Source organism: Gorilla gorilla, chromosome 23 (genome assembly GCF_029281585.2).
Source record: "Gorilla gorilla gorilla isolate KB3781 chromosome 23, NHGRI_mGorGor1-v2.1_pri, whole genome shotgun sequence".
NCBI lineage: Eukaryota > Metazoa > Chordata > Mammalia > Primates > Hominidae > Gorilla > Gorilla gorilla.
In genome coordinates this window covers 1,076,606-1,089,335 of record NC_086018.1, presented here as the reverse complement: position 1 = coordinate 1,089,335, position 12,730 = coordinate 1,076,606, and positions in this window count along the sequence as shown.

Genomic DNA, 12,730 nt, shown 5'->3' with positions numbered 1-12,730 from the left:
CACCTGGGTGACCAGTGCTGAGTTATTATGTCACAATGCCCCCTTAGGCTCATTACAGACAAGCGCCTATCACCTGGGTGACCATTGTAGGGTTATGATGTCACAATGCCCCCTTAGGCAGATCACAGACAAGGGCCTGTCACCTGGGTGACCAGTGTAGAGTTATGATGTCACAATGGCCCCTTAGGCAGATCACAGAGTAGGGTGTGTCACCTGGGTGACCAGTGCAGAGTTATGAGGTCACATTGCCCCCTTAGGCACATCAGGGACAAGGGTCTATCACCCGGGTGACGAGTGCAGGTTTATGATGTCACAATGGCCCCTTAGGCAGATCACTGGCAGCGGTCTGTCACCTGGGTGACCCGTGCAGATGTATGATGTCACAATGCCCCCTTAGGCAGATCACAGACATAAAGTTTCAAATTACACCAAACATATATTGTATTCTGTACATAAAATATCACAGTACACCAAATATAGTTTATATATTGCACATAAAATATCATACACCAAATACATGTTATACACTGTACATAAAATATCAAAATGCACTAAATATTTATTATATAATGTACATAAAATATGAAAGTACACCAAATATATATTATAAACTCCACATAAAATATCAAAGTACAACAAACATATAATATATACTGTACATAAAATATCAAAGTACACAAAATATACATTATATACTTTAAACAAAATATCAAGGAACACCAAATGTATATTATACACTGTACATAAAATATCAAAGTACACCAAATAGATATTAAATACTATAAGTAAAATATCACAGTACATCAAATATGTATTACATACCGTATATAAAATATGAAAATACACCAAATATATATTATATACAGTGCTTAAAATGTCAAAGTACATCAAATATTTATTATATACTGTTCATAAAATATCAAAGTACACCAACTATATTATATACTGTGCATAAAATATCAAAGTACACCAAATATATATTATATACTGTACATAAAATATCAAAGTACACCAAATATATATTATATACTGTACGTAAAATATCAAAGTGCACCAAATATATATTATGTGCTGTACATAAAATATCAAAGTACACGAAATTAATATTAAATGGTGTACATAAAATATCAATGTACACCAAATATATATTATATACTGGACATAAAATATCACAGTACACCAAATATATATTATATACTGCACATAAAATAACAAAGTACACCGAATATATATTATATGCTGTACATAAAATATCAAAGTACACCAAATATATTTTATATACTGTGCATAAAATATCACCGTATACCTAATACATATTATATACTGCACATAAAATATCAAAGTACACCAAATATAGATTATATAGTGTAAGTAAAGTATCATAGTCCACCAAATATCTATTATATACTGTACATAAAATTGTACAGCAAATGTATATTATATATTGTACATAAAATAATATAGTACACCATATATATTATATAATGTACATAAAGTATCAAATTACCTCAAATATATTATACACTGTACATAAAATTTCAAAGTACACCAAATATATCTTATATACTTTACATAAAATATAAAAGTACACCAAATATATATTGTATACCATACCTAAAATATCAAAGTACACCAAATATATTTATATTCTGTATATAATATATCAAAGTACGCCAAATATAGATTATATACTCTACATATAATATCAAAGTACACCAAATATATGATATATACTGTACATAAAATATCAAACAACAGCAAATATATATTATATACTGTACACAAAATATCAAAGTACACCAAATATATTACATAATGTACATAAAATATCAAAGTTCATGATGTATATATTATATACTGTATATAAAATATGAAAGTACACCAAATGTGTATTATATACCATAAATATCAAAGTACACCAAATATATATTATATACTGTACATAAAATATAAAAGTACCCCAAATAAATATTATATACTATACATAAAATATCAAAGTAGACCAAATACATATTGTATACTGTACCTAAAATATCAAAATACACCGAATATTTCATATGCTGTACATAAAATATCAAGGAACACCGAATATACATTATATACTGTACGTAAAGTATCAATGTAAAAGAAATATATATTATATACTGTACATAAAATATAAAAGTATACCAAAAACATATTATGTACGGTACATAAAATATCAAAGTATACCCAATATATATTATATACTGTACATAAAATATAAAAGTACAACATATATAGATTACATAGTGTACATAAAGTATCAAAGTACACCAAATATCTATTATATAGTTAACATAAAACACTAAAGTGTAGCAAATATATATTATATACTGTTCTTAAAATAATACAGTACACCATATATATTATATACTGCACATAAAGTATCAAACTACACAAAATATATATTATATACTGTACTTAAAATATCACAATATACCAAATATATATTATATATTGTACATAAAATATCAAAGTGCAGTAAATATATATTATATACTTTACATAAAATATCAAGGTACACCAAATATATATTATATACCTGACATAAAGAATCAAAGTACACAAAATATATGTTATATACTGTACATAAAATATCAAAGTACACCAAATGTTTAATATGCTGTTCATAAAATATCAATGTACACCAAATATTTATTATATACAGTACATAAAATATCAAAGTACACTAAATATGTATTATATACTTTACATAAAATATCAAGGTACACCAAATATATATTATATACTCTACATAAAATATAAAAGTACACAAAATATAGATTACATAGTGTACATAGAGTATCATAGTACACCCAATATCTATTATATAATTCACATAAAATATAAAACTACACCAAATATATATTATATACTGTTCATAAAATAATATAGTACACCATATATATTATATATTGTACATAAAAAATAAAGTACACTAAATATATCATACACTGCGCATAAAATTTAAAAGTACACCAAATATATATTATATAATGTTCAAAAAATATCAAAGTACAGCAAATATATATTATATAATGTACATAAAATGTCAAAGTACACCCAATACATTTATATACTGCACATAATATATCAAACTACACCAAATATAGATTACATACTGTACATGAAATATCAAAGTACAACAAATATATATTATATAATGTACATAAAATATCAAAGTACACCAAAATATACATTATGTACTGTACGTAAAATATGAAAGTACACCAAATATATATTATATACTGTACACATAATATCAAAGTACACCATATGTATATTATGTACTGCACATAAAATAGAAAAGAACCCCTAATGTATATTATATTCTGTACATAAAATATCAAGGTACTCCAAAAATCTATCATACACTGTACATAAAATATCAAAGTACACCAGTACATATTATATACTGTAAATACAATATAAAATACACCACATATATATAACATACTGTACATAAAGTATCAAAGTACACCAAATATATATTACATACTGTACATAAAATATCACAGTACACCAAATATACATTCTATACTGCACATAAAATATCAAAGTACACCAAATATCTATTATATACTCTACTTAAAATATCAAATTACCACAAATATGTATTGTATACTGTACATAAAATATCAAAGCACTCCACTTATCTTATATAGGGTAAATAAAATATCAAAGTACACCAAATATATTATATACAGTACTTAAAATATCAAAATACACCAAATATATATTATATACTGCACGTAAAATATCAAAGAACAACAAATATGTACTATATACTGTGCATAAAATATCAAAGTACAACAAATATATATTATATACTGCCCGTGAAATATCAAAGTACACCAAAGGAATATTATATACTGTACATAAAATATCAAATTACACCCAATATATATTATATGCTGTACAGAAAATACCAATTACAGCAAATATATATTATGTACTGTACATAAAATATCAAAGCACACCAAATATACAGTATATGCGATACACAAATATCAAAGTACACCAAACATATAATACATAGTGTACATAAAATATCAAAGTACACCAAATGAATGTTATATACTGTAAATAAAATATCACAATACACCAAATATATATTATATACTCTACATAAAATATCAGAGCACCCCAGATATATATTACATACTGTATATAAAATATCAAATTACACCAAATGTATAGTACATACTGTACATAAAATATCAAAGTATAACAAATATATATTATATACTGTACATAAAATGTCAAACTACATCATATATATAATATAATCTACATAAAATATATAAATATGCCAAATATATACAGTACCTAAAATTTCAAATTACACCAACTATACATTATATACTGTACATAAAATATCAAACTACACCAAATATATGTTATATGCTATACATAAAATACGAAAGTACACCAAATGTATAGTATATACCATATATAAAATATCTCAGTACACCAAACATATATTATATATTGTAAATAAAAAGTCAAAATACACCGAATATATATTATATACTGTACATGAAATAACAAAATACACCAAATATATATTATATACTGTACATGAAATATCAAAATACTCCTAATATATATTATATACTGTACATAAAATATCAAAGTACACAAAACATATATTATATACTGTACATAAAATATAACAGTACACCAAATATATTTTATATACTGCACTTAAAATATCAAAGTACACCAAATATATATTATATACTACACATAAAATACCAAATTACACCAAATATATATAATATAACGTACATAAAATATCAAATTACACAAAATATAATTTAAATGCTGTACATAAAATATCAAAGTGCACCAAATATATATTAGATACTGTACATGAATTATCAAATTACACCAAATGTATATTATATACTGTACATAAAATATCAAAGTACACCAAATGCATATTATATACTGTAAATGAAATATCAAAGTATACCGAATATTTATTATATACTGTACATAAAATATCAAAGTACACCAATTATATAATAAACTCTACAAAAATTATCAAGTCACACCAAATATATATTATACAATGCACATAAAATATCAAAGCACACTAAATATGTTACATATTGTACATAAAATATCGAAGTCCATCAAAAATATATTATAAACTGTACATAAAATATCAAAGTACACCAAATATATATTATATACTGTTCATAAAATATCAAAGTACACCAAAAATATATTATATACTGTACATAAAATATCAAAGTATACCTAATATATATTATATACTGTACATAAAATATCAAAGTACACCAAATATAGATTATATAGTGTACATAAAGTATCAAAGTACACCAAATATCTATTATATACCGTACATAAAATACAAAATTACAGCATATATATTATATACTGTATATAAAATAATATAGTACACCATATATTTTATACACTGTACATAAAATATCAAAATACACCAAATATATTATACACTGTACATAAAATTTCAAAGTACACCAAATATATATTATATACTCTACCTAAAATATCAAAGTACACCAAAATATATACTATGTTCTGTGCACAAAATATGAAATTATACCAAATATATATTATATAATGTACATAAAATATGAAAGTACACCAAATATATATTATATACAGTACATAAAATATCAAACTACACCTAATATATATTATATTCTGTACTTAAAATATCAACCTATGCCAAATATATATTATATACTGGATATAAAATATCAAACTACACCAAATATATATTATATACTGTACCTAAAATATCAAAGTACACCCACTATATTTATGTACTGTACATAATATTTCAAAGTACACCAAATATATATTACATACTGTACATAAAATATCAATGTACAACAAATATATATTATATACTCTACCTAAAATATCAAAGTACACCAAAATATATACTATGTTCTGTGCACAAAATATGAAAGTATACCAAATATATATTATATAATGTACATAAAATATGAAAGTACACCAAATATATATTATATACAGTACATAAAATATCAAACTACACCTAATATATATTATATTCTGTACATAAAATATCAATGGACTGCAAATATATATTACATACAATACATAAAATATCAAAGTACACCTAATACACATTATATACTGTAAATACAATATCAATGTACACCAAATATATATAATATAGTGTACATACAGTATCAAAGTACACCAAATATATATTACATACTGTACATACAATATCACAGTACGCCATATGTGTATTATATACTGCACATAAAATATCAAAGTACACCTAATATATATTATATTCTGTACATAAAATGTCAATGTACTCCGAATATATATTATGTACTGTCCATACAATATCAAAGTACACCAAATATATATTATATACTGTACATAAAGTATCAAAGTATACCAAATATATATTACATACTGTACACAAAATATCACTGTACACGAAATATATATTATATACTGCACATAAAATATCAGAGTACCACAAATATGTATTGTATACTGTACATAAAATATCAAAGTATTCCACATATATTGTATACGGTACATAAAATATCAAACTACACAAGATATATGTTATATGCTCTACATAAAATGTCAAAGTACCCCAAATATAAATTGCATACAATACATAAAATATCAAAATACACGAAATATATATTGTATACTGTACATGTAATATCAGAGTACACCCAATATGTATTATGTACTGTACATAAAATGTCAAGGTACAAGAAATGTATATTATATTCTGTACATAAAACATCAAAGTACACCAAATATATATTATATACTGTACATAAATTATCACAGTATACCAAACATATACTATATACTGTACTTAAAATACCAAAATACACCAAATATATATTTTATACTCAATTTCAAATATCAAAGTTCTGCAAATATATATTATATACTATTCATAAAATCTCAAAGTACACCACATATATTATATACTGTACACAAAATATCAAAGTACACCAAATATATATTATATACTCTACATAAAATATCAAAGTACACCAAATGTATATTTTATAATGTACATAATATATCACACTACACCAAATATATATTATATACTGTATATAAAATATCAAAGTACACCAAATATATATTATAAACTTTCCATAAAATATCAAAGTACACCAAATATGTATTATATACTGTACATAAAATATCAAAGTACACTAAATATATATTATATAGTTTACATAAATTATCAAGGTACACCAAATGTATATTATATACTGTAGATAAAATTTCAAAGTACACCAAATAGATACTATATACTGTATCTAAAATATCACAGAACACCCAATATATATTAAGTTCTGTACATAAAACATCAAAATACACCAAATATATATTATATACTGTATTTAAAATATCAAAGTACACCCAATATATATTATATACTGCGCATAAAATATCGAAGTGCACCAAATATATATTATATACGTAACATAAAACATCAAAGTACAACAAATTAATATTATATACTGTTAATAAAATATCAAAGTACAGCAAATATCTATTATATAGTGTGCGTAAAATATCACTATATGACTAATATGTATTATATACTGAACGTAAAATATCAAAGGACACCAAATATATATTATGTACTGTAGATAAAATATCAAATTACACAAAATATATATAATATATTGTACATAAAATATCAAAGTACAGCAAATATTTATTACGTACTGTACAGATAATATCAAAATATACCATATATATTATATACTGTACATAAAATATCAAAGTTCACAAAATATATATTATATGCTGTACATAAAATATCAAAGTACACCAAATATATATTATATACTGTAAGTAACATATAAAGGTACACCAAATGTGTATTACATACTGTACATAAAATAACAAAGTACACCAAATTTATATTATTTACCATAGAAAACATAACACATTTCACCTAATATGTACTATATATACAGTACATAATGTATCAAATTACACAAAATATATATTATCTACTGTTCAGAACATATATAAGTACATCAATTATGTGTTTTATACTGTATGTAAAATATCAAAGTACACCAAATATATGTTATATACTGTATACAAAATATCAAAATACTATAAATATTTACTATATACTGTACATAAAATATGAAAGTACAGCAAATATATGTCATATACTCTAAATAATATATCAAAATACACCAAATATGTATTATATACAGTACATAAAATATCAAAGTACACCAAATATATATTTTACACTGTACATAAAATATAAAATTACACCTAATATACATTATATACTGTACATAAAATATCTAAGATCTCCAATTATATATTATATAATTTATGTAAAATATCAAAGTACACCAAATGTATATTATATACTGGGGATAATATATCAAACCACTGCAAATATATATTTTATACTGTACATAAAATATCAATGTACACCAAATATATATTATATACAGTACATAAAATATCAAAGTACACCAAATGTGTATTATATACTGCATATAAAATATCAAATTACACCAAATATATCTTATATATTTTGCATAAAATATCAATATACACCAAATATATATTATATACTGTACATAAAATATGCAATACACCAAATATATATTATGTAGTGTACATAAAGTATCAAAGTACACCAAATATATACTTTACAATGTACATAAAATATCAAAGTACCCAAAATATTTATTTATATTGTACATAAAATATCAAAATACTCCAAATATATTATCTACTATACATAAAATATCAAAGTACATGAAATATATATTATATACTGTACCCAAACTATAAAACTATACCAACTATATTTATATACTGCACATGACATATCAAAGTACACCAAATTTATATTATATAGTGTACTTAAAATATCAAAGAACACCAAATATATATTATGTACTGTACATAAAATATCAAAGTACACCAAATATATATTGTATACAGTTTATAAAATATCAAGGTGCGCCAAGACCATATTACATACTGCACATAAAATATCAAAATACACTACTTATTATATTCTGTACATAAAATATCAAAGCACAACCAATATATATTATATACTGTACACAATATATCAAAGTACACCAAATGAATATTATATACTGTACATAAAATATGAAAGTACTCCAAATATATATTATATACTGTATATAAAATATAACAGTACAACAAATATGTATTATGTAGTGTACATAAAGTATCAAAGTACACCAAATATATATTATATAATGTACATAAAATATCAAGGTACCCAAAAGATTGATTTATACTGTACATAAAATATCAGAGTACTCCAAATATATTATCTACTGTACACAAAATATCAAAATACACGAAATATATATTATATACTGTACCTAAACTATCAAAGTATAACAACTATATTTATATACTGTACATGACATATCAAAGTACACAAAATTTATGTTATATAGTGTACATAAAATATCAAAGTACGCCCAACATATAATATGTACTGTACATAAAATATCAAAGTACACCAAAAATATATACTGTACATAAAATATAAAATTATACCTAATATATATTATATACTGTACATAAAATATCAAAGTACACCAAAAATATGTTATATACTGTACATAAAATATCAAAATATACCTAATATATATTATATACTGTACATAGTATATCAAAGTATACCTTATATATATTATATACTGTACATAAAATATCAAACTACACTAAATATTTATTACATACTGTACAAAAAATATCAAACTACACAATAAATATATTGTATACTGTACATAAAATATCAAAGTATACCTAATATATACTATATACTGTACATAAAATTTCAAAGTACACCAAATACAGATTATGTAGTGTACATAAAGTGTCAAAGTACACCAAAAATCTATTATATACTGTACATAATATATAAAAGTTCAGCAAATATATATTATATACTGCAGATAAAATATAGTACACCATATACATTATATACTGTACATAAAATATGTAAGTACAACAAATATACACTGTATGTAAAATTTCAAAGTACACCAAATGTATATTATACACTGTACATAAAATTTCAAATTGCACCAAATATATATGATATACCTCACCTAAAATATCAAGGTACACCCACTATATTTATATACTGTACATAATATATCAAAGTACACCAAATATAGATTACATACTGTATATAAAATATGAAAGTACAGCAAAATTATATTATACACTGTACACATAATATCAAAGTACACCAAATATATATTATATACTGTACATAAAATATGAAAGTACACCCAATATATATTATATTCTGTACATGAAATATCAATGTACTCCAAATATATATCATATACTGTACATAAAATATCAAAGTACACCTAATACACATTATATACTGTACATACAATATCAAACTACACCAAATATATATTACATAGTGTACTTAAATTATCAAAGTAGACCAAATATATATTACATACTGTACATAAAATATCACTGTACACCAAATATATATTATATACTGCACATAAAATATCAAAGTACACCAAATATATATCATCTACTCTACTTAAAATATCAAAGTACCACAAAGATATATTTTATACTGTACATAATATTTCAAAGTACTCCTCATATATTATATACGGTACATAAAATATCAAAGTACACCAAATATATTGTATGCTGTACATAAAATATCAAAGTACACCAAATATATGTTATATACTGCACATAAAATATCCAAGTACACAAAATATGTACTATATACTGTACATAAAATATGAAAGTACAACAAATATATATTATATACTGCACATAAAATATCAAAGTACACAAAATATATGTTATATACTCTACATAAAATATCAAAGTACACCAAATACATATTGTATACTATACATAAAATATCAAAGTACACGAAATATATATTGTTTACTGTACATAAAGTAACAAAGTACACCAAATATGTATTATGTACGGTACATAAAATATCACAGTACACCAAATATATATTATATACTGTACATAAAATACCAAAATACACCAAATATATAATATATACTCTACTTAAAATATCAAAGTACCACAAATATATATCATATACTGTACATAAAATATCAAAGTACACCACATATATTATATACCTTACATAAAATATCAAAGTACACCAAATATATTACATACAGTACCTAAAATAACAAAGTACAACAAATACATATTATATACTGCACATAAAATGTCAAAGTACACCAAATATGTACTATATACTGTACATAAAACATCAAAGTACACCAAATATATATTATATACTGTACATAAAATATCAAATTACACCAAATATATATTATATGCTGTACATTAAATATCAAACCACACCAAATATATATTATATACTGCACATAAATTATCAAAGTACGCCAAATATACATTTTATACTCTATGTAAAATATCAAAGTACACCAAATGTATATTATATACTGTACATAAAATATCAAATTACACCAAATCAATATTATATACTGTACATAAAACATCAAAGTACACCTAATATATATTATATACTGTACATAAAATATCACAGTACTTCAAATATATATTATATACTGCACATAAAATATCAATGTACACCAAATTCATGTTATATACTGTACATAACATATCAAAGTACACCAATATATATTATATAATGTAAATAAAATACAAAAGTACACCAAATATATGTTATATACTGTACATAAAATATCAATCTACACCAAATATATATTATATACCATACTTAAAATATAATAGTGCACCAAATATATATTATATATTGTACATAAAATATCAAAGTATACCAAATATATATTATATACTGTACATAAAATATCAAAGTACACCAAATATAAATTATATACTGTACAAAAAATATCAAAGTACAACAAATATATATTATATCCTCTAAATAAAATATCAAAGTACACCAAATGAATATTATATACTGTACTTAAAATATCAAAGTACACCAAATACATAGTATATAGTGTACATAAAGTAACAAATTACACCAAATATATACTGTATATAAAATATCAAGATGCACCAAATATATATAATATAGTGTACGTAAAGTACCAAAGTACACCAAATATACATTACATACTGTACATAAAATATCAAAGTACACCAAAGATATATACTGTACATAAAATATCAAATTACAACAAATATATATTATAAACTGTACATAAATTATGAAAGTACACCAAATATATATTATACAGTGTACATAAATTATCAAAGTACACCAAATTCATATTATATACTCTACATAAAATATCATAGGACACCAAATATCATCTGGGCGCTGGATGTCCACTTGGGGCCCAACATCCAACTGGTGTCTAGGGACCCACCTGGGATCTGGTTTTCACTCAAGATTGGTGTTAATCTGTGGCCTAATGACCACCTGGGTCACGGTGTCTACGTTGGAGTGGGTGCTCACCTAGAGCCAGTGTTCACTGGGGACTTAGGGTGCACTTGAGAGTAGGGGATGCACCTGGGGCCTGGTGTCTACCTGGTGCCTAGGTATGCACTTGGGGCCTAATGTTCATTGGGAATCTGATACCCACCTGGGGCCTTGTAATTACCTGGGGTCTGGGCATCCTCC